The sequence below is a fragment of the Alligator mississippiensis genome, chromosome 5 (assembly GCF_030867095.1).
Source record: "Alligator mississippiensis isolate rAllMis1 chromosome 5, rAllMis1, whole genome shotgun sequence".
Lineage (NCBI taxonomy): Eukaryota > Metazoa > Chordata > Crocodylia > Alligatoridae > Alligator > Alligator mississippiensis.
In genome coordinates this window covers 164,222,659-164,247,739 of record NC_081828.1, presented here as the reverse complement: position 1 = coordinate 164,247,739, position 25,081 = coordinate 164,222,659, and the positions used below count along the sequence as shown (strand labels likewise).

Sequence of the window (25,081 nt, the reverse complement as noted above, 5' to 3'; positions counted from 1 at the left end):
GCAGCATGGAAGACAGCACAAAGCAATAATTTAAATATCTAACAAGCAGGTACTGAAAGATGTCATTGTGGGCCAATTGCAGCCATAATCAATCTTTTGATATTGAATAAAAGATGAGACAGCAGGCAGGGCTCAAAGAAACTCAAGCGTTAGCGTAAGTGCCATGGAGTACTTAGCAGAGAATTCCCACAGGTAGCCACTAGCATAAACAGGAGACTGAAAAAGGGGCAAGAAATTGATTTCTTACTTCACACCAAGTGAAAGTAATCTAGGCACTGGTCTAATTTATACCTACTAGCAACAATCCCCTATGCTCCACATATCAGATAAAAATAGTCACTGTATAGAGTCCTCAAGCCACTCTTCCTTTGCCATGAGTCAGAGGTAGACACTTGCAATGGAGGAAATATTTACTGCTGTTATTTGTCTTACAGTAGTACCAAGACCTAGTCATGGACCAAGATTCCATTATCCTGTGTATTGTCTAAACACAGAATAACTTGACACTGGATGCATCTACATATGAAATTAGTGCATAGCAATATACTCTGGCTCTGCCTCAGCTCAACATGCTGCAGAGGGGCTGGGGCACCAGGTTGCTACAGTGCGGGGCTGGCTGGCTGGCAGGCAGCTCCTGCACTGTAGCACCCTCATGTCACAGCCAGCCCTGGTCACTGTCTACACATGCATTTTGGCACACTAAACTCTGCCATAGGATAGTATTTGTCCCAGACAGTACTGGCTTACAGCAGAGATAATTTTTTACTGCACCCTAATCAGGGGACATGTGTAGACAGTGATGTTTTTACTGAGGAGCTAATTAGTCAACTCTGCAGTAAAATGCACTAATTAGTCAATTCCGCAGTAAAGTGTAGATGCACCTGCTGTCTCCCAAACATTTCTGCTGGCTTTTGGCCCACTAGGGAGCTGTCCACTCTAGGAGAACCAGAACAACTTATTAGTGGGTGGTTCCTACTCCTTTTACACACACTACCAGAGTTCAGCAAGTAAAATACAGGGAGAATCTGTCCTACACTATTGAATATGACCTCTGAACTTTTTTGAAGTAATGACTGGCTCTCAGGCTGAAAAGAGTGTGGTCTGTGGTACATAGTCCTCTTACCTAAATGAAAGACCATGTAGAAAGGAAACACAGAATAGAATGCTTAGACAATAAGCTCTCTATCATCTAATTGTTCTTGCTTCATAGGCCCGCTCTACAGATGCATGTAAAGGTAGGATGGGATCTAATGCACAATTTACACAACTGTGCCTCCTGCCATACCATACGCGCATGCCAGGAGGTGTAATTGTGGGATCATTAATTAGATCTCATTGTGCCTTATTGCCTGGTGCAGGGGGAGCTCCTAGCCATGGGGGTGCCCCATGTACCCCTAGGGCCAGAGGATCCCATCTGCAACAATCCTCTGGCCCCAGGGGTTTCCCTCCACTTCTGGGGTGAAGCAGATCATCTTACCCCCTGCCCCAGGGGTTTTCCCTGCACCAAGCCCGAGGGATCATGACTGTTGCAAACCCTAGGGCTCAGGGTTTTTTTGCTGGGCATGATGCGGCCCTACAGCTGGGAGCCCCATCAGCTGACCCTACTACATGTGCAAATTACAGCTTGATAGCAACAAGCTATAAAGTTAGTATATGTTTTTGAGGTCTAACTTTACAGCTGATTGAAGCTTTTTATCGTGCGATAGCTACTTTGTGTATGTAGCTGGTTTCCAGGTAATTGTGCTATTAACTAGGTAATTGCACAGTACCTGCAATGTGTAATCTGTAGAAGAGGCCATAGTCTTCTCTGTTTTACTTTTCTGATGCTTGTCTATAAATAATGTGAACTATTATCTGGAACTGCATTTCTGAGTAAAGAAAGAAGAGTAAAGAACAGGGTTCTGCATTTTGGGAGTGCTCAAAAGAACAAACAGAGAAAATTAAGTCAGTTAAAAAGTTAATAAGATACACGATGTGAGAGAAAAGGTCACAGTAACTCATAAATTTTATTGAAAACAGAATATGCAGATAGATTGGGTCAGACAGAAGTTCTAACATTATTCAGAGAATGCAATTAAAGCAGGAAAAATTTTGGATCTGATTGTTTTAAACATTTCAGAAACTGTTCTTTCCAACTCATTTTCTTCATTTAGAGTTGTGCATCAGGGTACAACCCACCGGGCATGGAACTCTATCTGAGAACAGTCAGAAGAATGTGCTATGTTTTGCATTAAATGTTCTGCATCATGCAGAAAAGATGTGCATGATGTTTTTTATACCATTATGGTAGTTATTCCATTGACTTTGTGTGGAATTTTTATTCATGTGGTCTCTAGTCACTTACAATTAAATATATGTTCCATCAAACTAATCCATAACAAACAACACCTATCATTTAATTTTTTGGCTAGGTATTATATAAAATAGGAAAAGGTTCAAATTATGTGGTGGCTATTCATGCAGGGAAGAAAGATCAGCAGAGAATAAATATTATAAAGAGATGAGTAAGATAAGCAATGGTATTTAGGGAAAAATTAAACTTTCCAAAACTCATTTAGATACTTTAGTTGTATGCTCTGTTCAAGTGAATAAATATAGAAGAAGAATTTATTTAACTGCATTCCCTATAGAACTCATACTTCTGTTTGCTACACAGTGGGTGTGTCTACATGTGCAAATGTTCCTGGGTGAGTTTACATAAGCCTTAGAGTAAACCCACCCTGGGCAGGTGTCTATACATGTGGGGAAGCAGTAGCAGATTTGCCGCTCATGGCAGCAGTCTGCTCCCACCCTTGCTGGCCCTGTACCAGCCACCGGCACCAGGCTCCTGGGTGCTAGCCCAGAGGCTAGCAGGAAGCACCCAGGAACAGGAAGCACAAGGAAGCCAACAGGGGCTGAAAGATTGCTCCTTGCCCCCCAAGGAGCAGCCTGCTGCCAGGGCGGGCTCTGCCACTGGAACCCAGGTGGGAACAATATCCCCCTGCCCTGGCAGCAGGGAGCTCCCAACCCCTACTCTGTGATCATGGAGCAGGGGCTAGGAAATTCTTATCATCCAACCTTGGCTCTCCCAGAGCACGGGCTGTGAGATCCCTGCTGCCACGGCAGGGGGACATTGTCCCTACCTGGGCTCTGGTGGTAGAGCCTACCCCAGAAGCAGGTAGCTCCTGGCAGCACGGAGCAATCTCCTGCCCCCTGCTGCCTGAGAGCAAATTCGTTTCCAGTTGGTTGTCTACATATGCCATACTGAGCAGTAATTACTCAAGAATAAATCTGCTACTTGTATTTACAGGTATCAAATTTACTCACGATTAGAGCAAATTACTGCACAGTAAGTGTCTGCACATGTAGACGGTGACACTTACTGCACAGTAATTTGCTCTGATCTAGAGTAAAATGTCCTGTGAAGATGTGCTCAATCTGATTTAACTGAGATATGTTAGCAAAAAGGACACATTTTATCTATTTCAATGGGCCAATAAAACATGTATCGGCTCTAAAGAAGCAAAGTACATAACCAAGCCTCACTGCTTTTCATTGTTCAGTGAAAATGTACTTACCTATCTGATCTTGGTAATAATGTATGAGTTAGTGTTACTATTTCTTGACCTGCTGTTGAAAATAAATAGCAAAGTATTCCATAAAGTGACACTCCAGTAGGAAATTATATAAAATGGAATGCCTGTGATAGTTGTGTATTGAAGTTTCTGTCCTTATGGACAGATAACTGGAATACAACTTGGAGCTTGCAAAAGCCAAAAACTGGGTAGAGACACAAGGATTTCTTAGGGTGATATATTTTATGGGACCAACTATGTAGCTGGGATAGTGTTAGAAAAAGTTTCCAATGGCAGACATTTTTTCCTCAGGTTTTTCTCAGGTCTGAGTAAGAATGTCTTGCATTTGAAACTTTTATATCCCAACTTCATAGTTGGTCCAATAACAGATATCACCCTAAGAAACAGTTGCCTCTTACATAATTTCTGGATCATCACAGCAACAACATCACTCTTGCACTACCAAAAAATGATAAGCACTTATTCAAATGTAAAGGTAGCTTGCAGAAAGTCCCTTACACTGGATTTGAATAACTTCTGACCTTTTTTGGTTTGTTTCTGAATTTAGCCATGGTTAAAATGAAACCAGCCATGGTTAAAATGGTAAGTGAGAAAGGATTTGAGTAATTATAGGTAAGTGGCACAGATATCGTCTTATAGCTCTACAAACAGATCAACCTTACATTTAATCTGATGTAAACTAGGTTTATGTGATCTATAAAGATAACTTTATTGGAAAAAAGAAGCATATGATGCAGAGACATCAGAAATTAAATATCACTTTTAATAACTTAGACTACATGACTTGTCCATCCCACATGATGAATTAGTGGTAAATATATAAATAAAACCTAGGTCTCCTGACTAACTGTTGTGCTTTGTTTATTGGACCATGCTTGCTCTCAATCTGCAGTGGACAATCAAATAAATCAACGTATTTCATAGATTCATAGAAGCAGGGTTGGAAGGAACCTTGTAGATCATCAGGTCCGACCCCCTGCCCTGGGCAGGAGAGAAAACTGGGCTCAAATGACCCCAGCCAGGTAGACATCAAGCCTCCTCTTAAAGACCCCCAGGTAGGAGCCATCACCACTTCCCTTGGAAGTTGGTTCCAGATCCTAGCCATCCTGACTGTGAAGTAGTGCCTTTGGATGTCTAGTCTAAACCTACTCTCTAACAATTTGTGGCCTTTATTCCTTGTTACCCTGGGGGGCGCTAAGGGGAACAGGGTCTCTCCCAAACCCTGGTGGTCCCCCCCTGGTGAGTTTATAGACGGCCACCAGGTCCCCCCTCAGCCTTCTCTTGTGAAGGCTGAACAGGTTAAGGTCCCATAGCCTCTCTTCGTAGGGTCTGCCCTGCTGTCCCCAGATCATGCGGGTGGCCCTCCTCTGGACCCTCTCAATGCTGTCCATATCCCTCCTGAAGTGCGGCGCCCAGAGTTGAACACAGTACTCCAGCTGTGGCCTGACCAGTGTTGCACAGAGGGGGACGATCACCTTCTTGGCCCTGCTTGAGGTACATTTCCTATGTACCTTAGCTCTAGCCATGTCCCACCCAGCCCTACCTCTCTTTTTACACAGTCTGTAGGTTAAAGTGTGGAATTCATTGTCATTGGTGATTGTGGCAGATAGTATAACCAGGATCAAAGAGATTAGACCAGCGTTTCAATCATACAGTACACTGAGCCATTATATCTGGCCCCTGGTACTCTAGCAGGCTACTAGAAGTTGAGGGTGTGACCTGTTGTAGAATACAGGGTCCCTGAACCCTAGTGAACATGGCCAGCAGCAGCAGCTTCACCCCCACATGCCTTCTGGCACACTTCCCTATACTTGGGCTTTAATTTTCATTTGTATTTACCTTTATCTACATAATCAAAATAAATCTGCATTATTATATTCTTGATGCAGAGGGAAATGGTTGCAGAGCATCTATCTGCTCTCCCCTATTGTTCATGCCTTAATTAAAAGACTGTAATAAATTTCAGCTTCGACTTGGAGAATGCCATATGCTATTTGTTAAATACTTGGATTAACATAGGGAGGATAAACCATGTAATATGACACAGCACATGACAAAAATAAAATACAAGTGGTAGATGGCATTGCTTAATTCATGAAAGGTGAACAATGGAGCAGTATTTGAATGCCACCCACTATATTCTATACACCTGGAAACCGCCAGACATATTTACCTGAAAGTTCACTTTAACATAAAGAACAATAGAACTCTAAGCAAAGTTACAGTTGTATTAGCTGTAACCACATGCGTGCTGATTAATTTTAGTCATGAGCCACACCTGTCTCACCCAGGCAATGGCTATATTGTTACTGAAGAAATGTCTTCTTGCTCAGTCTCTAATGAAATCCCTCCACAAAATATCTTGACTCCACCCCCCCAAACCCCACCCTTCCAATTTGCCCTAACTTAACCATTCAAATATCACATCAACATACTGTATTTTAAGAATTGAAGATAAAAAATGTATCAATTGTACAACTTTAAAGACCATTGTCTCTTTTCGTACTGTTCTACAGGGATTTTCCAGGTTCAAATATTTCAAACATTTCCCAACAAAGAAATTTTTATCAACAGATTCTTTCTCATTCCCCCTCTTACTCTGCTTGGCTTTCAAAATATTTCATTTTGTGAGTTGTTTGTTCTTTAACGGACCATGATTTGAGAGCCACTACTATGCCATCTCCCATTTTGTGCCAGGTGGAATATTTCAATATGTTTTAGATTGGCATAAACAAGAAAAGAGCTAGGCCCATGCCTCAAATTCTCTAAGGTATTTGGAATTCTGTTAAAAAGGCATGTGTCTATTGTTTCCCAATGATAACACATTCGTTCAGCCAGGATGATAGAGCTCCACACTAACTGTATCTGGTTACATCCTTATCAAACATTATGATCAAATATAATAAGGCTACAGCTAAAATGCTCAGCACGATAGATCATATCAGTATTTAAAAGGCAATTAGCCACCAATGGCTAGAGAATGTCTGAGGTACATTATTTTCAGAATTAGTGTAGTAAGTGGTCTTACTAATAATAAATCACAAGTCCTAGCACTGTTCTAGCATCACTTCCCTCTCTCTAATCACAGATTTCAGTATGCAATATTTCTGGTTATCTCAGATCTGAGCATTAGGCCTCATTTGGGCCCTGTTACACATCATCATGGAAATTTTCTGTCTCCATTTATTGAAATTATAATACGTTTTCCTGGTGAAATCCAAACTGATCAAAATGAAGAAGAGTAATTTTTATATTACAAATAATATGACTACAAAGGGTTTTATCAAATTAACGTGGCAACAAATTAACCCAAAGGCATTATATGCAACTTATTCAAAATGGTTTTCTTTCAGATCATATTTTACATCTAACAATGTTAATACAGTTACCTAATAATAAGTTTAAATATTTAATGACAAAATGCCTTCATACTGAAGAATACAAAATATATTTGAATGGCTCAAGGAAAGGGTACTACAAGCAGCTGATTAAACCTGAAGATTTAGAATAGGTATTTTGGGGGAAAAGCAGCAATTTCTAGGGAGTGTAGGAACAGCATCATCAACTTGAAAAGCATTAACAGTTTGCTAAGGATATGACAGCTCTATTAAATGAAATGAAAATCAGATGTGTTAAAAAGGGGAGCACCCTAACAACTGATACAAAGTGGAAGATGACATATCTTCTGATAATAGGTGTTGCATGGGTATATGACTATCTTTCTCCCCTGTAAGGACTTCATTTCACTGCAGTTTTAGCTTGAGGTATGGTTCTAACCCCATTCCCATAAACATAAAAGCCTCTAGTCCAAGTTAAACTAACTGGCCTGTCAGGGCAGGGGTTTGAAGCTTGAATACTGCTGATACTAGAGCTTGTTAATACAATAAGGAATCCACATGTACAGCAAATATGCATATCCAGTACAAAACTCTAGGTCATGCTTAGGCAACCTTATTTGGTTACAGGCTGGAATGACCTAGGATCAGAGGTGGGAAAGCGGGTGCTAGGACCCAACTGACATGGCTGCTCATCTCCATGGCAACATGGGTAGAGTGGTTACAGCCAAAGTCCCCTACTGCTGAATGCTGATGAAACCCCACATCCAAGTGCCAGATCCAAGGGTTTCACACATTGGATCTGGCCCATGGGTCATAGGTTGCCAAGCCCTGCTCTGGAAAACTTAAATATTGTTTATAGAGCGCCTGCAATCACTTGAACTAATGGAAGACTATTTAATTCAATCATAGATAACTCCATCTTATACTGCTGTGAAGACAATTCCTAAGGACTAACCCAACATAGAAGACTATTTGCTAAGTAGGGCCGTCCGGGGGGGGTTGGGGGGGGAAGGATCGGGGTGACTGCCCCAGGCCCCATGCTTTGGGGGGCCCCGCAGAGCCGAGTGAAGCGGTGCGGCAACTCCGCGCTGCTGCTGGCTTCATGTCTGGCCGCTTGCCCCTGCTGCCGAATCTGCCGCCGGCTTCTGTGTGTCCAGGGTCAGGGCCCCGCACACACTGATTTGCCCTAAGCCCCACACCCGGCTCGGATCATCTCTGTTTTTAAGCATGAGAAAGGTAGCATGGATCTGCCAATTGTACCCTGTTTCTGTGAAATGGTGAATTCCATTGATTGGTAGGACATTTCTGTGTATCAACTCCATCCATTTACTACATCATCAATCACCTTGTACCTATAAATTAACAGAGGTATCTCTTTATTACATAGTACAATACACCTTGCTAATCTGTTTATGTCCCATGAGTTTCATGCTAAAATGAAATGGATTTTCTGAAGTTTATTTGAAATCCATGTAAAGTAAAATGATGGGTTAGACTCTTGTCAAATTAACATTATACGGTCACACTTTATTTACAATCTCTTTGCTTGGGACAAGTAGCTAGTGTATCCAGCTGGTAGTAAAGTACAAACTTTCAGAATGGTGCATCTTAATTTACTGCCAGTTGAAGTATACTGGTGTGGAGTACAAATTAGAATGTTTGAGAGATATCAAAGCCTTTTTTCATAGCAAAAGCATATGGATTTAACACCCAAGACAACCGAAGGATATAAATTTTTAATAGTCTTTGACACTATGAAAAGTAAATTGCCATAAGAGAAAAATGTTTCTGAAATCTATCACTGAATGAAGTATTGAATTAAAAACCACAACAGACAAAGGAATAAGTAATATATAGCGCGTACAAACAGAAAAACATTTAAGATTGACATTACCTTGACTAAAATATCCTAACAAGGTCATTTTTAATGCAAAACTTCCAAGAATCCCGGTAAAAAGTAAACACCATGCACCAAGCTTGATTACTTTACATATCACAAAAATAAAGACTTGAACACTGGTGGGGGGGAGGGGAGGGGGTCCTTTCTGGTCATATAAATTGTACATTTTGACATGATATTGAAATACTTTTCACAGCCAGTGAGGAAGAATGATTCAGTCAGATGGTGTTAATTTATACTACAATGGCAGATGGCAGATTCTAATATTCTAATATTATAACAGCCTAAGTCTGTCTGTTTGTCTGTAACACTTTATTCACACTCTGATTGGCTGATGGAAACAGCCAGTGTGCTCCACACGGCGGGGAGCACCGCCATGATTCCGAAGCCGTGCTGAGGACTGGACAGAGGGTGGGAGAGCCAGCAGCTGGCCTTGGCTTCCCTGCTCCCTGCAAGAGGCAGAACAGCAGCAGCATGGGGCGTTGACAGGCAATTGGCTAGTATTTCTTTTAAAAATGTATTTTTTTTGTAAACAATTGAAATATTTGTCATGATTTACAAGTCAATCAAACATTTAAAGTCTTTGAGTATAATCATACTGTTTCCTAATGATATTTGGTATACTGGAGAATATTTTTATTAACTTTCATAGTATAAAGTAATTATTATACAGATGATACCTCTTATCTTTTTCCTCTCCCTCTACACAGCATTGTTGTATATTATTATTTTATTAAGGAAATCCCAAAGGCAATAGCAAATGATAATGGTTGAGACTGAACAGATAAGGTAACTGGTACACCAACATGTTTCCTATAGTAAAGTAATTAAAATACAGCAACACCAATAATAATAAGGATACAAATATTAAAGTGTTGTATAATAGTATGAAAAGCCAATTATACCTCACCATCATTTGTTACTAGAACAACATGATCAAACATGGGACTTTATCAAGACATCTAGTGAAATCTTGGTCCCATCAAAATCACTGGCAAAACTGCACTTGACTACACTGAGATCTGGATTTCATCACTAGATTCTTACATTTGTGTACAGCGGTGCATTACTCACTTATTTAACTACCGTCTGGTTCTAAAAGTCATTTAGGTGCATTCATCCAAAACAATACTGAATTGTTTTAAAGTCAGGGTAGCTAGGAATAAAATTTCTCAGCGATGTATTTCACATGTAACAATGGAATACATTATGAACAAAGATTCCTAAGATGTTAAGTACATGGGCAGACAATTTGCTGTGATTATATCAAGGCCCATGAAAGCAAGGAAATTATGAAATAATGCTGTCAAAACACTATTAATTACATCTTTACTATGCCCAGATGCTATAATGTTAGTAGTGGAGGATGATTCTGAAGAGATGGATTCTCTACTGTAATACAACCATTCTGAACAGCTCTATCCAGAAACAGGTAGATTTCCCTGCTTACTTTCAGCTGGTCACAATAAGAATCTAGTCAATTTGCTTCAGAATAAGACACAACAGTTTGCAATAAGTGTATACAACAGGAGCACATTAGGAACCTTGAGGGAGGATTTTCTTATTTATTTATATTGTAGTTATAGCAAACCTTTAAAGTTATTTTATTTCATTTAGATTGTTATTGTTTTGAGATTTTAAAGTAATAAACTGTAATAAATAGTTCCTTTACTATTATAACGTTATATCAAAATAAGGTGTTTTTATTTTAAATATATAATAATGAACTTTATAACACTGGTGCTCAACCTTTAGCATGCACACCAATTCCTGCCCATGGGGAACCCTGCAGGCTAGAGCACAGCCTCAAGTGCCAGATTGCAATAGCACATGGTTTCTCTTCACAGCTGGAACTTGTGCGTAGGGTCATTCCGTAGCCTGATCTAACATGCGAGGCTGAGCTGATGCACCAGACTGCACCCACAGACCCACCCTGTATAGAGGGTGGGTGTTGCTCTCTATGTTATGGAGCAATATATATCTTCTATAATCAAGATGGGATCAAGAGGTACTGTGGGTTAGGATACAAAGGTTGTTGGGAGGAAAGGGACTTGGTAGTGGGCCACCGGGCAGCTCTCAGAGGCTATAAGGTCAGGAGATATGGTTGTCATGGGTAACCTAAACTACCCTGACATCTTCTGGGAGGATCAGTCAGACAGAACTAATCACTCACGTAGGTTCTTAACCTGCATACAGGACCTCTACGTAATGCAGAAGGTATATGATCCCACTAGGAGGAATGCCTTCTTGGTACTGGCTATGGGGGATGACCTGGTGGGGGATCTGCAGGTACAAGGCAACCTAGGGGATAGTGACCATCAACTGATTGAATTCACTATCCGGCAAAGGGTGGAAAAAGTAACCAGCAGGGCAGAAGTGCTAGACTTCAGAAGGGCTGACTTCAGTGTGCTTGGGAGATTAGTTAGTGGGGCATTAAAGCTCAAGAGCAACATGACAAAATGGAGGTCCAGGAAGGGTGGTCGTTCCTCAAGGAAGCGATCCTTTGGGCGCAGAAGGAGGCAATCCCATTGTGTAGAAAAGGGGGCAAAGAGGCCAAGAAGCCTTCCTGGCTAAACAGGGAAATCCAAAAAGCCTAAGGGCAATAAAAGGGGCATACAGGCTGTGGAAGCAGGGTGTAGTTACCAAGGTAAGCTCCTTGGCTCGCACTTACAGGTAATCAGTTAGGAAGGCCAAAGCAGCATTAGAACTTAGCCTGGTGACAAAAGTTAAGGACAACAAAAAGTCCTTCTTCAGGTATATAGGGAGCAAAAAGAAGCGCAGGGCAGCATAGGACCCCTACAGGATAGACAAGGGCAGTTGGTGACAGATAGGAGGGAAAAAGCAGAGCTCTTCAATGAGTTTTTTGCCTCTGTGTTCTTGAACTCAGATCTAGACAAATCTCCCAAATGAATTACTGACAGAAGCAGGAGAAACACCAGTCCACCGTCAGCGCCAACCTAGTAAAGAGACACTTGGAGGGGCTGGATGTGTTTAAATCAACACGACTGGATGAGCTCTATCCAAGGGTGCTGAAAAAATTAGCCAGTGTCATAGCACAGCCACTGACATGACTGTTTGAGCACTCATGGTGCTCAGGTGAGGTCCCAGAGGACTAGAAAAAAGCCAATGTGGTCCCTATTTTCAAGAAGGGGAGGAAGGAGGATCCAGGTAACTATAGACCAGTTAGTTTCACCCCTATCCTTGGGAAAACCCTTGAAAAAATTATCAAGGATCACATTTGTAGGAGTCCAGCAGGTAATATAATGCTAAAGGGCAACCAGCATGGGTTCAAAGCAGGTAGATCCAGCCTGACTAACCTTGTTTCTTCTTTCTATTACCAGGTCACTAAATACTTAGATGCAGGAGTCAAGGTAGATGTCGTCTACTTGGACTTTAAGAAGGCCTTCAACACGGTATCCCATCCTATTCTTATAAACAAATTGAAGGGCTGTACCATAGACGATTACACAGTCATGTGGGTGGCAAATTGGCTTAAGGGTCATACCCAGACAGTGGTGGTGGACGGGTTGGTATCAACCTCAAAAGATGTGGGCAGCGGGGTCCCCCAAGGCTCGGTCCTTCAACCGGTACTGCTCAATATCATCATCAGCAACCTGGATGAGTGCATGGAAAGCACTCAGTCCAGAGTTGCAAATGACACCGAACTATGGGGCGAAGCAAACACACTGATGGGAAGAAACTGAATCCAGGTGGACCTGCACAGGTTAGAGAACTGGGCAGAGAACAATAGGGTCCAGTTCAACAAGGACAAGTGCAAGGTGCTGCACCTAGGGAGAGGGAATCGCCAGCACACCTATAGGCTGGGGGATGACATTTTCAGCAGCACAGTGGCAGAAAGAGATGTCAGAGTCATTGTCGACTCCAAAATGAATATGAGCCATCATGTGACAAAGTAATTAGCAGAGCTAACTGCACTTTGTCATGCATTAGTAGGTACCTCACGAACAGCTCCAGGGAGGTGATGCTTCCTCTCTATGTGGCACTGGTCAGGCCGCAGCTGGAGTACTGTGTCCAATTCTGAGCGCCACAATTCAAGAAGGATGTGGACAATCTTGAAAGGGTCCAGAGGAGGACCACTCATATGGTTAGAGGCCTGCAGGGAAAGACCTATGAGGAAAGGCTGAAGGACCTGGACCTTTTCAGCCTCTGCAAGCAAAGGCTGAGGGGGGATCTTGTGGCAGTATACAAATTCATCAGGGGTGGGGGGCAGCATGGAATAGGAGATGCTCTGTTTACCAGAGCAACCCTTGGAATAACCAGAAACAGTGGCCACAAGCTGACAGAGAGTAGATTTAGGTTGGACATCAGAAAGAACTTCTTCATGGTTAGGGTTGCCAGAATCTGGAACAGGCTTCCAAGGGAGGGTCGTGCTCTCCCCTTTCTTCAGGGTCTTCAAGAAGAGACTGGACAAGCAGCTGGCTGGGGTCACATGACCCCAGCACTTTTTCATGGCACTGACAGGGGGTCGGACTTGATGATCCATTGAGGTCCCTTCTGACCCTCGCATCTCTGAAACTATGATTCCATGTGAGATCTGGCCTGCAGATCAACTTCACAAGCGAGATCCAGCCCCTGGACCAGTGGCTCATTACTCATTAGCCCACAGGGCCAGAAATTTGAGTACCACTGCTCTGTGCTCTTAACAACATTGCTGCTCCAGTAAATAAGCTGTTACAGCAACTGTTATTACAGTTGACTTGGGTTTCTGTATGCTGCAGTGCAGTGTGCACTGTGACATACAGCATGGGAGCCTGGCTTGTTTAGCCTAGCAAAGGTATATTCTCCTAGTACACAAAACACAGACCTTTCTTTGCTCTTTAAATTGGACATATTTTGCCTTCATCATTTCACTTTGTAATCGGGCTATGCTAGAACACCCCCTCCATCATGAGATAATCATGTATTCATAAGCATATTCAATAAAACGTAGCTGACAGTTATTTTTTTCCACAGTTAAGTATCTTGGTCTTTTAAAATTTCTATTTCCTTAAATTGGAACATAGGATTAGAAGGGGTTTCTTGGTTCATTACATTTAGCCCTATGCTTATATTACGTAATCCCTTTCTTAAACTGATCCAAGTCTATTTGAAAAATAATGTTAACATTGTTCTTTTGCTTAAATAGCTCTGCTATTTCCCCTCTCGATGCATTTACAGATAGCAATTGTACACTATTTTGCCAATATAGAAAAGCCAAGTTCTTTTAGGGTGTCTTTTGTATCTACACCTCTATTTTAGCGTGGGTGGAGGGCTCACCTTCAACTATCCCAAGCCATGAAAGCCACTCTTCCCCTCTATGTTAACTTGTCATCTGAGGAAAGCACAGCAGAAGAGACAAGTAGTCAGCAGTCTGATTCCTAGAAACACAGGAACAAGAAACTTAAACAGAGAGCCCTTTTAGGAAGCAAGAGCTCACTATTTATCTCTCCTTTATAGTTTTATTTTAATTATGGCCAACCAGAGACAGGAAGTGAGGTGCAGAACACTGGCGTGTTAACTCCAACTATCAGTCGGCAAATATTGAACACCCTGATAGGGTGAGCTGGGATAGGGACTGTATACTGTGGATGTCTGGTAGGATTGAGCTAAAATGCTTTTTCTTTCCTAAAAGCAGTAATTTGTACATTGCCTTACTGAATTCCATCCTATTTCAGAGCATTTTCCCAATTTGTTAAGATCATTTTGAATCATTATCCTGTACTATAAAATGTCTATTGCCCCACTCAGCTTCCTGCTATCTGTAAATTCAGTGAGTGTATGCTTAACTCTACATATGCACTGTAACCAAAGAGAAATAAAACGGAATTTACTTCTTTAAATTTCAGGTCGATGCTCCCTGAAATGGACAAGCCACTGAATGGACCTCTTAAAAGTAGAATTGATTTATAATGAGATTATTAATTAAACTAATGAAATGAACAACAAATCTAATCGACCAGTTGTACTTCTACAACTGAAGCTTAGGCATGCAAGGCTATTGACCACACCCAGTTTATTATTTGCCTAACACACGGGTTTGTAGCCTTTTTGAATCATTGTACCCCTCAGTGGCCAGATACAGTGCAGTGCAAACCCAGCCGCTAAGCAGCAGGGGGGAAGAGAGGGGCAGAAGGGGACAGTGTGGTGCGGCTGTGCACAGAGCGGCAGCAGTCGCTACGTGTGAGCTTTCCCTGCATCCGGAAGAATAAAAACCAGCATCCACAGAAGAAATGCTCCTAAACGGATAGTAATATACAAGTGGAGAAGAGTGTGGTGTTATTCCAAAAGCTTACAAAAATCAAACTACAAGGTTAATAAGCAATAAACTACTATGTGGATGGTCTGATTTACCTAGGGCCAATTTACTTCTGCATTAGAGCATCCACACAAGGGTTTAAGGTATATTATCTTTACAGCTTTAGTTAATCCATTTTAATGTTTTGGGGCTACTTCATCTAGACAAGTCACAACAACAAAAATGAACAATTCCTAGACCAGGTCTAAACAGTCTCTAGCAGTGGTACCTACAGGCATGTTACAGTGTTTGGTGCAGGCTTCCTTGTAACCCATATGCAGAGTAGCCATGTCTGTGCAGTGTGGGAAGGTTAATTAGCATGGGAGCAGGCTAATTGGTCCTGTCACTCCACAGTGACATGAATTAGTGGGACGGCTGCTTTGCTTTTGGCTTAATAAGCAGGCAATGCAGAGCAGTAGGGCATGTTTGATTCTGCCACTGCTGGGCGTAGTCGGTTTACAATGCAGACATGGCCCTAGAAATTAAGTGAAGAAGCTGATGAATTGTGGAAAGTGGAGGGACAGAGAGAAAGAAACACCTGGCAAGCTATGAAACAGGATAGAAAAATTTAAAGAGAACAAAGAGAAAAGAAAAATTAGTTTATGACTACTTCCTGCTGTTTTATTTTTAATTAAATTTTTTGTGAGTGGCAATGCCAAGATAGAATTTGCCATATGGTCTGTGCACTCCAGCCTCTGAGGTGCCAGGTTTTTGGTGCCGGACAGTTTGACCCTTAATATGTCCCACTTACAGGGCACGTCTCCCAAATCACCTGCCACATCTTGATCACCCCCTACCCTTACCAGGCTCCCCTGCAGTTCCCTAATGCCACCAGGGGTGCCTTCTGGGGTGCTGTCACTCCAGCATCACTTTGCCATGTACTCCCCACTCTCACACCTTTCCTCCCTAATCTTAATTAGAAATACAACACCTTGCCTTCTTTGTTTTCATGAAAGACCTGGACTGGGAATATGGTATTATTATAATCTGTGTAGCATCTTCTATAGTCTTAGGCCCATTATACACTCTGAGGTTTTGCTGACAGACTGTATGCAAGATTCACAGCACAGCCACTTTGTGATGGCAGAATTCAACACGTTGCCAAGCAGAGTAAGGATTTTGCTGATGTCTGGCAGTTAGCTGAAGGCATGTGAAGACAATCCTATACCTTCAGCTGGCTGTGATGGCCCATTTAGTAGCCTTCCCAGAGTTCACTTCATAGCCTGGCAGAAAAGACGCTGTTGTGGAGCCATGCAGACCTGCCAGGAGCATGCAGGTGCGTACATGCCGTTGGCAGCAGCAGTAACTGTCTACCACCAGAATGTCTGGTGACAGAGGCAGCTTAGTACAGTGGTGCCTCAGAGAACCAGCAATAAAGCAGAATTTTATGATTGCACCTAAATTGCACTGAAGTGGTTTACCTTTAAGAGACATGGCTAGTTTTTTAATATTTAAATATTTTAGTAATTTCAGAAGTGAGAGGTGATTCACTGGTAGAATACACCAGCATATCACATTTCTTGAATAAAATGTGTATTCCAAGTCCACAATAGGCCTGTGTGAATCAGCATGCATGAGCATGCATGGGAATCTCTTGTGTCAGTGTAAAAGTTAGAATCTGGAGCAATAAATTTATAATTATAATAAGGATAAAATCAGGCCCCGCTGCCTGTTATAGCAATTATACTAATAAAAGCACTGCTGACTGATGATAAATTAAACTATTTATGCTTGAGGGATTAAAAATCAACACTCTTTTACACTTAAGTAGTTAAGAAATCTGGTCTCTGATAAGCTATTTTACCAGAAAAATGCAGTTATTTTCTTCTGAACTCCAGTGCTTAACCCTTCTGCTCTTTTTACCTTGTCTCTCTTCTTGATATGTCTGAGCAGCATGATGATAATGGTTCATCAATGACCATTCTTAATTTCTGCTGGATCAAACATCCTATCTAAAATACTTACCTACTGTGCTAAATTATATCTTTAAAATATGTGTTAAATGTACTAAAACAAGGCCTCAGTAGGTCAAATAAAGTATATATCCAGGGATGTCTACAATGCTCAGTTCTTAGAAATTTCTTATCTATTTTAAAGTCATGTATTTAATCTTCTTTTCTTCCCTGTATCCCTGGAGTGAATATTAAAAAGGAAGACAATTTTACTGTCACCAAATGGGAATTCATTATCTGAACTACTTATTTTAATTCAGGCATTTTAGACCTTTTAGAAAAAGGACGAAAATGGGTTTGATATTTTTATCTTTATTTATGAAATAATAGTAGAGACAGAATTTCCTAATTCTACAAGCAAGTCTGTCTGTGGGTAAAAGAGCCAAAAAGGAAACCCCAGAACCCAGGGTGAAAATAGGATGAATGCCTTTCCCACTCTCAGTTGCAAAGCTGTGAGAACTGGTCAGCTTCTATCTAAGTAAGATCCTCTAGAATTCTGATGGTTATTTTTAATTTAGAGTTAATTTTGAAACCTTAAAAACAGGCAGGAAAAATACTATTTACTTTATCCAAATTACATCTAAAACGTTAAGTTTGCGAAGTCAAGCACTCCAAACTTGGAAAGTATTATAATTAAGGCTGACCATACAACTTTCATGCCTTATGTATATGCTTTATAATACACTTTCTAAAGATGTGGCCACCCACTCATCTGTCTACAGGCCATCTGTCATCTGTCTACAGGATCGAGGCACAGAAGATGGTAGTGTTGGCATGATATTATAGGCATGATGGTCCAGGAAATACATGAGAGGAAAGGATTTTGTGGGTACTAGCTTTTATTGGAACAACTACATGGTTGGGGTAGACTTAGATGAGCTTTCAGGTACCAAATACCCTTTTTCAGGTCTCTTAAAAAAAAAGCAGACACAGATGAGGCTCTATAGCAGAACAAAAGCCTGTTCAGAACTTCATATGTAAATAAAAACAGGATATAAGAAATAATGTTGGCTAGCTGACAGAAAGGAGGAATGCAGTAGAAACCATCACCTAATAAGTGGAAGAGCAAGACCATTTACAGTAGTCAGTTATCACCTGTGGAACACAGGAAAATGAGCAGGCACAAGGGGATTATAATAGGCCATGAAGTCAATATCTGTGTTAACTACCTCGTTTTTAGCATCCAGTAAGCTCATTATTTTTTGTTCACAGGCCCATCTTTTGGAGGTGTTTGTTTTTACCCCAGGGTGAAACAAGACACAAAGTAAGCATCACAATGAATGATCGCCAAAAAAAAAAAGGATAAAGGACAGACATTGGAAAACAGGTGGGAGAACATTTCTCAAAGAAAAACCACTCCCTTTCTGACCTCACAATCTTTGTCCTCGAAGGAAATTTATAGAACAACTTCTAGAATTAATATGTTACACTCTCAGGCCTATTCAGGTTTGTCATCTTCATTATTCTGAGCCACATCCATCACTGTTAAGTTTTTTTTGTCAATTTCAGTATAAAATCATTGTAATCATACAGAGTTGCATCTGGTTTCCAGCATGCATGTAGGTAGTAGAATATTCCTGATTATGGGTCTTTTTGCCATTCATTCCTTACAGAAAATGATTTATGAATAAATCTAGCCTTTAGAAAAAGTTGCAAGACATTTCTTTTTCCAGATCAGCCCTGATGATTAGCCTCTATATTGACCTAGTTAACATTATTAGTAATTAGGCAGCATGGTGTTTAGTCTCTGCTATTAAGATAGCCAGTATCTCAGCTATGTATTAAAGAAATGCCGAGATCATTTATAGGCACCCAGGATTCTTTTGTCATAGATTTTTTGGCAGATGAGCCAGTCAGTAGGTGCCTGCATGACTGGCTGTGGATCATTACATCTATACCATACACAACAGAAGTAGAAGCTCTTTGGCCTTGGACAGAATAGTCCTTGCTGGATAACATCTGGAAAACAAGTTTAATGAAAAAAAACTTATGGTAACATTTACATTTTCCTTGTAATTATGTGAGGTACAAATAAAGTGAAACCCTAAGAAGCACATACATGTAGAGTAAATACAGTGTAAGTATCTTTCATTCAGAACAGGGCAATACTTCTACCTGATCATAGTGCACTGAAAATGCTTATCACAATGATAATTAGGATACTAATAAGGTAATAAAAAGAATGTTTGTAGAGTCATCATAGGATTGTATCATTCTAATCCAACCTATTTAACATCCAAATACTGAATAATAAAATATATGCTATAAATATTTTCACTAACTTACTGATATGTATTTTCTGTAAGAGGCCATATATGGAAAAAATAAGACGTCAAGTTTTTAAACACTTGTTTTTTTGTTTTTGATTTTTATGTTTGGCTTAATCACCCTTTTCTTGGAAGCACTCATACTTTTCCCCCCCTCAAACACAGTGCTACTCTAAATCCCCAGCTACTTCTAACCAACTCTTGTCTGTGATGCAGGAGCTGCTCCTGTACTTTGGGATTTGCTATTGTTGTAGGCCTTGTATTTCGTTTCCTGCTCTGCTCATAGTTGCTATACAGGTGAGGCAGTAGTGAATCTGATGTTCTAAGAGAGTCAAAAGAAAGCTCCCAACATGATGAATTAGGGTGATGGATATGGCTACAACAGGTAATTGTAAGGAAAATACGAGACCTGTAAGCAGGCAAAATCTAAAGTATCTTAAAAGATGTGTGTGTCTGAAATGTCTGCTCATGTCATACAGTCAATGTGGTCAGTTTAACTTTTAGTCACCATTCAAGATGCCTATGAATTGCCTGCTTCTTGATGCTATAATGCTGACTAAGACCAAAGGTATGTGCAGTGAATAGGAGGAGAAACATACCTAAATGGAAATAGAAAGGGTTTAAAGAAAGAAAAATACCCATGCTTAATAAATTGAGCAAATATACTCTACAAAAATAAAAGCTGAAACAGAGATATATTAAGGATTGAAGAAAGGTTTAGTTCAGAAAAATTACATCATCATCAGCTATGCAAGATAGATTACACCCCTATAATCATAATCACAAGAGAAGACAAACACAATAAGAGGTGTTGAAAGAAAGAATACTGCCTTAGGAAGGAGACAAAGCAATGACCTACTAAGGTTTTCCACTTCTAACATCTATGATGTCTGTGTATATGGAAGAAGAAGGTTATTAGAGGTTGACTGTCCACTGTGGAAATAGCACAGTTTCTCTATTCTACAGATAAACATGTCAAGATATAATAAAAGAGAAACTGTGAAGCATCCCCACTATAATTACAAGATAAGAGTCTGTGAGGGGGTTTAATTTAGTCCTCACAGTCAATAAATAGGCCATGTCTACCACCCTAGAAGATTTCAGAGATTTTGCTATTTTACAGCTGGAGTTATCTGACTGCTATATTACTGGAGCGTGCACCCACCTGTCTGGCTTAACCAGTGCCACATGTCCACACTACAAGAGCCTGGCAAAAAACATGGTACTCCATGGGATATGGATACCCCAGGGATTACTATTGTTGATAGTGTGGTGCCTCTAGTCTCACCCGCACTGGCATTTTGCTGATAGTTGTATGCCATTTGACAGCTTGTGTTATTCAAGTAGGGTGGTATTATTCAGGTGACAAAAGGTTAAGTTTTGCCAGCTTGCATCCATTTTATGTATGGATACATGGAAACTTGTGGCAACAAAAGGCAGCTTCTGTTAACAAAGCTTTATAGTGTAGACCAGGCCACACACACAGAATTTAAGAAAAGGAGGAAATACACCAAGGTCACCAGGCTTATTTTTCAAAGACATCAAGTAACAACATAATGAATGATGGTTGAATGATTTCTAGGTTTGGAATGCACTTTTTATCACTAGGGTAAATAAATATAAGCATTACATCACCTAAAACTTCACTAGAGACGCATGTAAGTTAAGATGCAGCACCTGCAGCCAAAATACTATTTCTAGTTATTGCAAAAGGTAACAATTAAATTATAACATGTCTCCTTTTCCTGAGATGCACTTGTATCAACTATGATTAGCTAAACAGTCAAATTCTGATGCCAAGATACGTTATAGAAATCACACAATAAATTGCTATTTAATTACCTAGTAAGAGAGATTAAAATTGTTTTGGCTTCACTTTAATAATCAGAACCTTGGCATAACCATGTGCCTTTAGTAGAGACCTAGATGGTTTAACTAGACAGTTTTTAAACAATGCAAAAAATATAATCTATAATCAATATATTTTGAAACTTTCTACACCAATCTGAAATAAATGTGTTCTTACAGGATTAGGAAGCACGAAGATGCCGACTGAGGATCACATCAGCCCTGTGCAAAGTATTTAAAGATTATTCCATCAAAACATATCCTTGGACAGTTTTTTTCATCAGCCTGTGGGTGGTGGGGATAAGTCAAAGCTGTCTAAGTTCATGTGAAGACTCTCAAGGGAAAAACAGGGATTTTACTTTAAATCAGCATCTTAGAGTGCCTTCATGAAGAGGGACTTGCATGTTCTCTTAAAAGGATATTTTGTTTCAAGGCATGCCAGGACAAACAGCAAAAATCCTTTTAGGAGGCCCAGACTTGGCATATAAAACATCAAGGAAGTTAAATTTTTAGGAGATAATTCAGAGTCCCTGAATTCGCTCAGTGCAGGCACATTATTAATGTTAATGCTTGTTTGACATTTAATGGTTTGTAAACTTGCTCTTCTTTTTACACCAATTTTAGTTTTAAACCTCTTCTGTTGCTGGCTTTCACATTTAAATCCTTTGCACATTTATATTTTGTTCTGTAGTAGGCAGATCCTTTTTCAAGCAAATTACCTGGAATTACTTGAATGTGTCTATCAAAGTTATAATCTCTGTTAAAGTCTCAGTTACTTTCACTACAATTAAAAAGTTAGTTGTTTCTAACTTGCGCATGATGATTGCTCATTAACTAGACTAAATTATAATTACAAACATTTGGCCCACTGTAGTATATAACAAGGTATGATTTCTATTGGACTACATAATCTAGTTTTATTTTGCTGGGCTGTTACTTGCCAATCAGTCATGTGGTTTCTTGATCTGAGATATAGGTTCCAAATCTGAAGGATTCAATGAGTCTACCCTACCTATACTCTTAAATGTAAAGGTGGTCTCAGCCAGAGAGACAGAAGTCTGGTATGGTATGTAAAAGAGTTACAAAAGGAAAAAAAGTAGAGAAGTGCTGCTTTATGAAGCAAGGGCCTTGTCACACCAGACAGAATCATAGAAAATGAGGATTGGAAGGGACCTCAGGAGGTCACATCTAGTCCATCCCCCTGCTCAGAGCATGACCATCCCTAACTAGATCATCCCAGCCAAGGCTTTGTCTAGCTGGGTCTTCAAAACTACCAAGGACAGAGATTCTACCACCTCTCTGGGTAACCTGTTCCAGTGTCTTACTACCCTGCTAGTGAGAGAGTTTTGCCCAATATCTAACCCATTGGTTCCCAACCTCAGGGCGTGACCCAAATCAGGGTCACGGGGGGTCTTCAGTAGGGTTCTGAAGAGTCTGCACAAAGCAGGTCGCCACGCACAAAGCGGGCAATGGTGGCTCCCCCGCCCCACCCCCAGGCTGCCACCGCCTCCACACTCCGCTTCTAGCAGCCCCTATGGTGCTGGGCTGGGAGGTACTATTGGTGGCCAACTTAGGGTGGCAGCAAAAGTAGGTTGGGAACCACTGATCTAACCTAAACTTCCCTTGCTGCAACTTGAGACCATTACTCTTCATTCTGTCATCTGCCATCACTGAGAACAGTTTAGTTCAGGAACAGGCAAAGCCCAGACTGTGGGCTGGATCAAGCACATGGCAGAACTCATTTCCCAGCAGCCCCTGCCTGTATAGCTGCAGTTGGTTTCCATGGAGACCCCAGTAGCGGCAGGGCCCATGACAGTGTGGGACAAGGGTTTCCATGGAGATCAGCCCCATCAGCACTGGTAGGGCATGCAGCTGGGCAGGGAGTTGCTCCAGGGCTGGGATCTTACAGCCGTGACAGCCACGATCCACAGTCCGCACGCCTCTGCCTGACAGACCTGGGGCATGCAGGCAGCAGATCACAGCTCTGCCCCAGCACCAAACCATGCCAATACCACTGCAAGATCCCAGCCTGGGCCCTGGAGCAGCTCCCCACCCAGCCACATGCCCTGCCAGCACCGTTGGGGCTGGTCTCCATGGAACCCCTGGCCCCGTGCTGTCATACAGCCACTGCTACTGGGGTCTTCATAGAAACCAGTCACAGCAACATGGGCAGGGGCTGCTGGGAAATGGAGTCTGGCCACCAGCCAGATTCACCATTTTGTCCACCCCTGGTCTAGCTCCGTTCTCTTCAGAACCTCCCTTCAGGTAGCTGAAGACTGCTATCAAATTCCCGAATCTTCTTTTTTACAGACTAAATAAACCCACTTCCCTCAGCCACTCCTCAGAAGTCATGTCTCCCAGCCCCCTCACCATTTTTGCTGCCCACTGCTGGACTGTCTCCATTTTGTCCATATCCTTTCTGCAATGAGGGGCCCAAGGCTGGACAAAGTACTCCAACTATGGCCTCACCAGTGCTGAACAGAGGAGAATAATCACTTCCCTTAATCTGCTGGCAATGCTCCTACTAATGCAGCCCAGTAAGCTGTTAGCCTGCTTGGCAACAGGCACACTGCTGGCTCATAATTCAGCTTATTGTCCACTGTAACCTCCAGGGTCTTTTCTGCAGAGCTGCTGCTCAGCCAGTCAACCCCCAGCCTGTACCAGTGCATGGGACTGTTCTGTCTTAAGTGCAGCACTTTGTATTTGTCCTTACTGAACTTCATGAGATTTCTTTTTGTCCAATCCTCCAACTTGTCTAGGTCTCTCTGAATCCTAACCCTACCCTCCAGCGTTTCTACTACTCCGCCCAAGTTGGTGTCATCTACAAACTTGCTGAGGGTGCACTCTATGCCATCTTCTATGTCATTGATGAAGATATTGAACAAAACTGGTCCTGGGACCAACCCCTGGGGCACTTTGCTTGACACCAGCTGCCAACTAGACATGGAGCAATTGACTACTACCCCCTGAGCCCAATGAATCAGCCAGTTTTCTATCTACCTCACAGTCCATCCAACCCCTACTTCCTTAAACTTGCTTGTGAGAATATTGTGGGAGACCATTTCAAAAGCCTTGCTAAAGTCAAGGTATACCACATCCACAGAACCAAGTCATCATATTATAGAAGGCAATCAGGATGGTCAGGCATAACTTGCCCTTGATGAATCCATGATGACTATTCCTAATCGCCTTCTTCTCCAAGTGCTTAGAAATGGATTCCTTGAGGACCTGTTCCATGATTTTTCCGGAGACTGAGGTGAGGCCGACTGGTCTGTAGTCCCCCAGATCCTCTTTTTCCCCTTTCCAGGCACTATATTTGCCCTCTTCCAATCGTTCGGGACCTCTCCTGATCTCCATGAGTTTTCAAAGATGAGGCCAGTGGCTCTGCAATCTCATCAGCCAACTCCTTCAGCACCCTCAGGTGCATCCCATCTGGTCCCATGGATAATACTTGGCATGTATTTTATTTAGATTATCATATGTATTACTAAAACTTAGAACTTGTTCTGAACAGTTCCATGGTAACGCTTACTACAGTCTGGACAGGGCTGGAGCCAGCTATGCAGTCAACAAACAGCTGTTTGTCAGTCCCAGCCACCACACTGCCCTGGAGCCCTGAACTGGCTCTGGTGAAGTCCTAGGGATGGGATGGACAAACAGCTGTTTGTCAGTCATAACCATGGCACTGCACTAGAATTTGTGAGGACCACTCATGTTTTCTCTGTGGAGCAGTCCCACAATAGCTGAACACGTATTACTTAATACCAGCTGGAGATACTCCTGCAAAAAGCACTGACTTTGCTATGATACAATGGCATTAAGCACATGTTTTACTGTTGAACACACAGACACTGAAATTTTAAGTACAGTTAACATGTCCTAAGTGAAACGTGTGACAAGGCCCTG

At 41.5% G+C, this 25,081-nt stretch overlaps 1 protein-coding gene across 11 annotated transcripts in view; it reads right to left on the bottom strand.

Annotated features, from left to right (window-relative positions):
* CRPPA (CDP-L-ribitol pyrophosphorylase A) overlaps positions 1–25,081 on the bottom strand; it is a 222,658-nt gene that overhangs the window by 32,184 nt on the left and 165,393 nt on the right. Inside the window, exon 10 of one of the 11 annotated variants that reach the window (XR_009462635.1) lies at positions 14,091–14,191. The exons of the other annotated variants lie outside the window; for them this stretch is intronic. The gene's annotated coding sequence lies outside the window, so the exon portion shown is untranslated. The remainder of the gene's footprint in view (positions 1–14,090; positions 14,192–25,081) is intronic. 11 annotated transcript variants of the gene reach the window in all.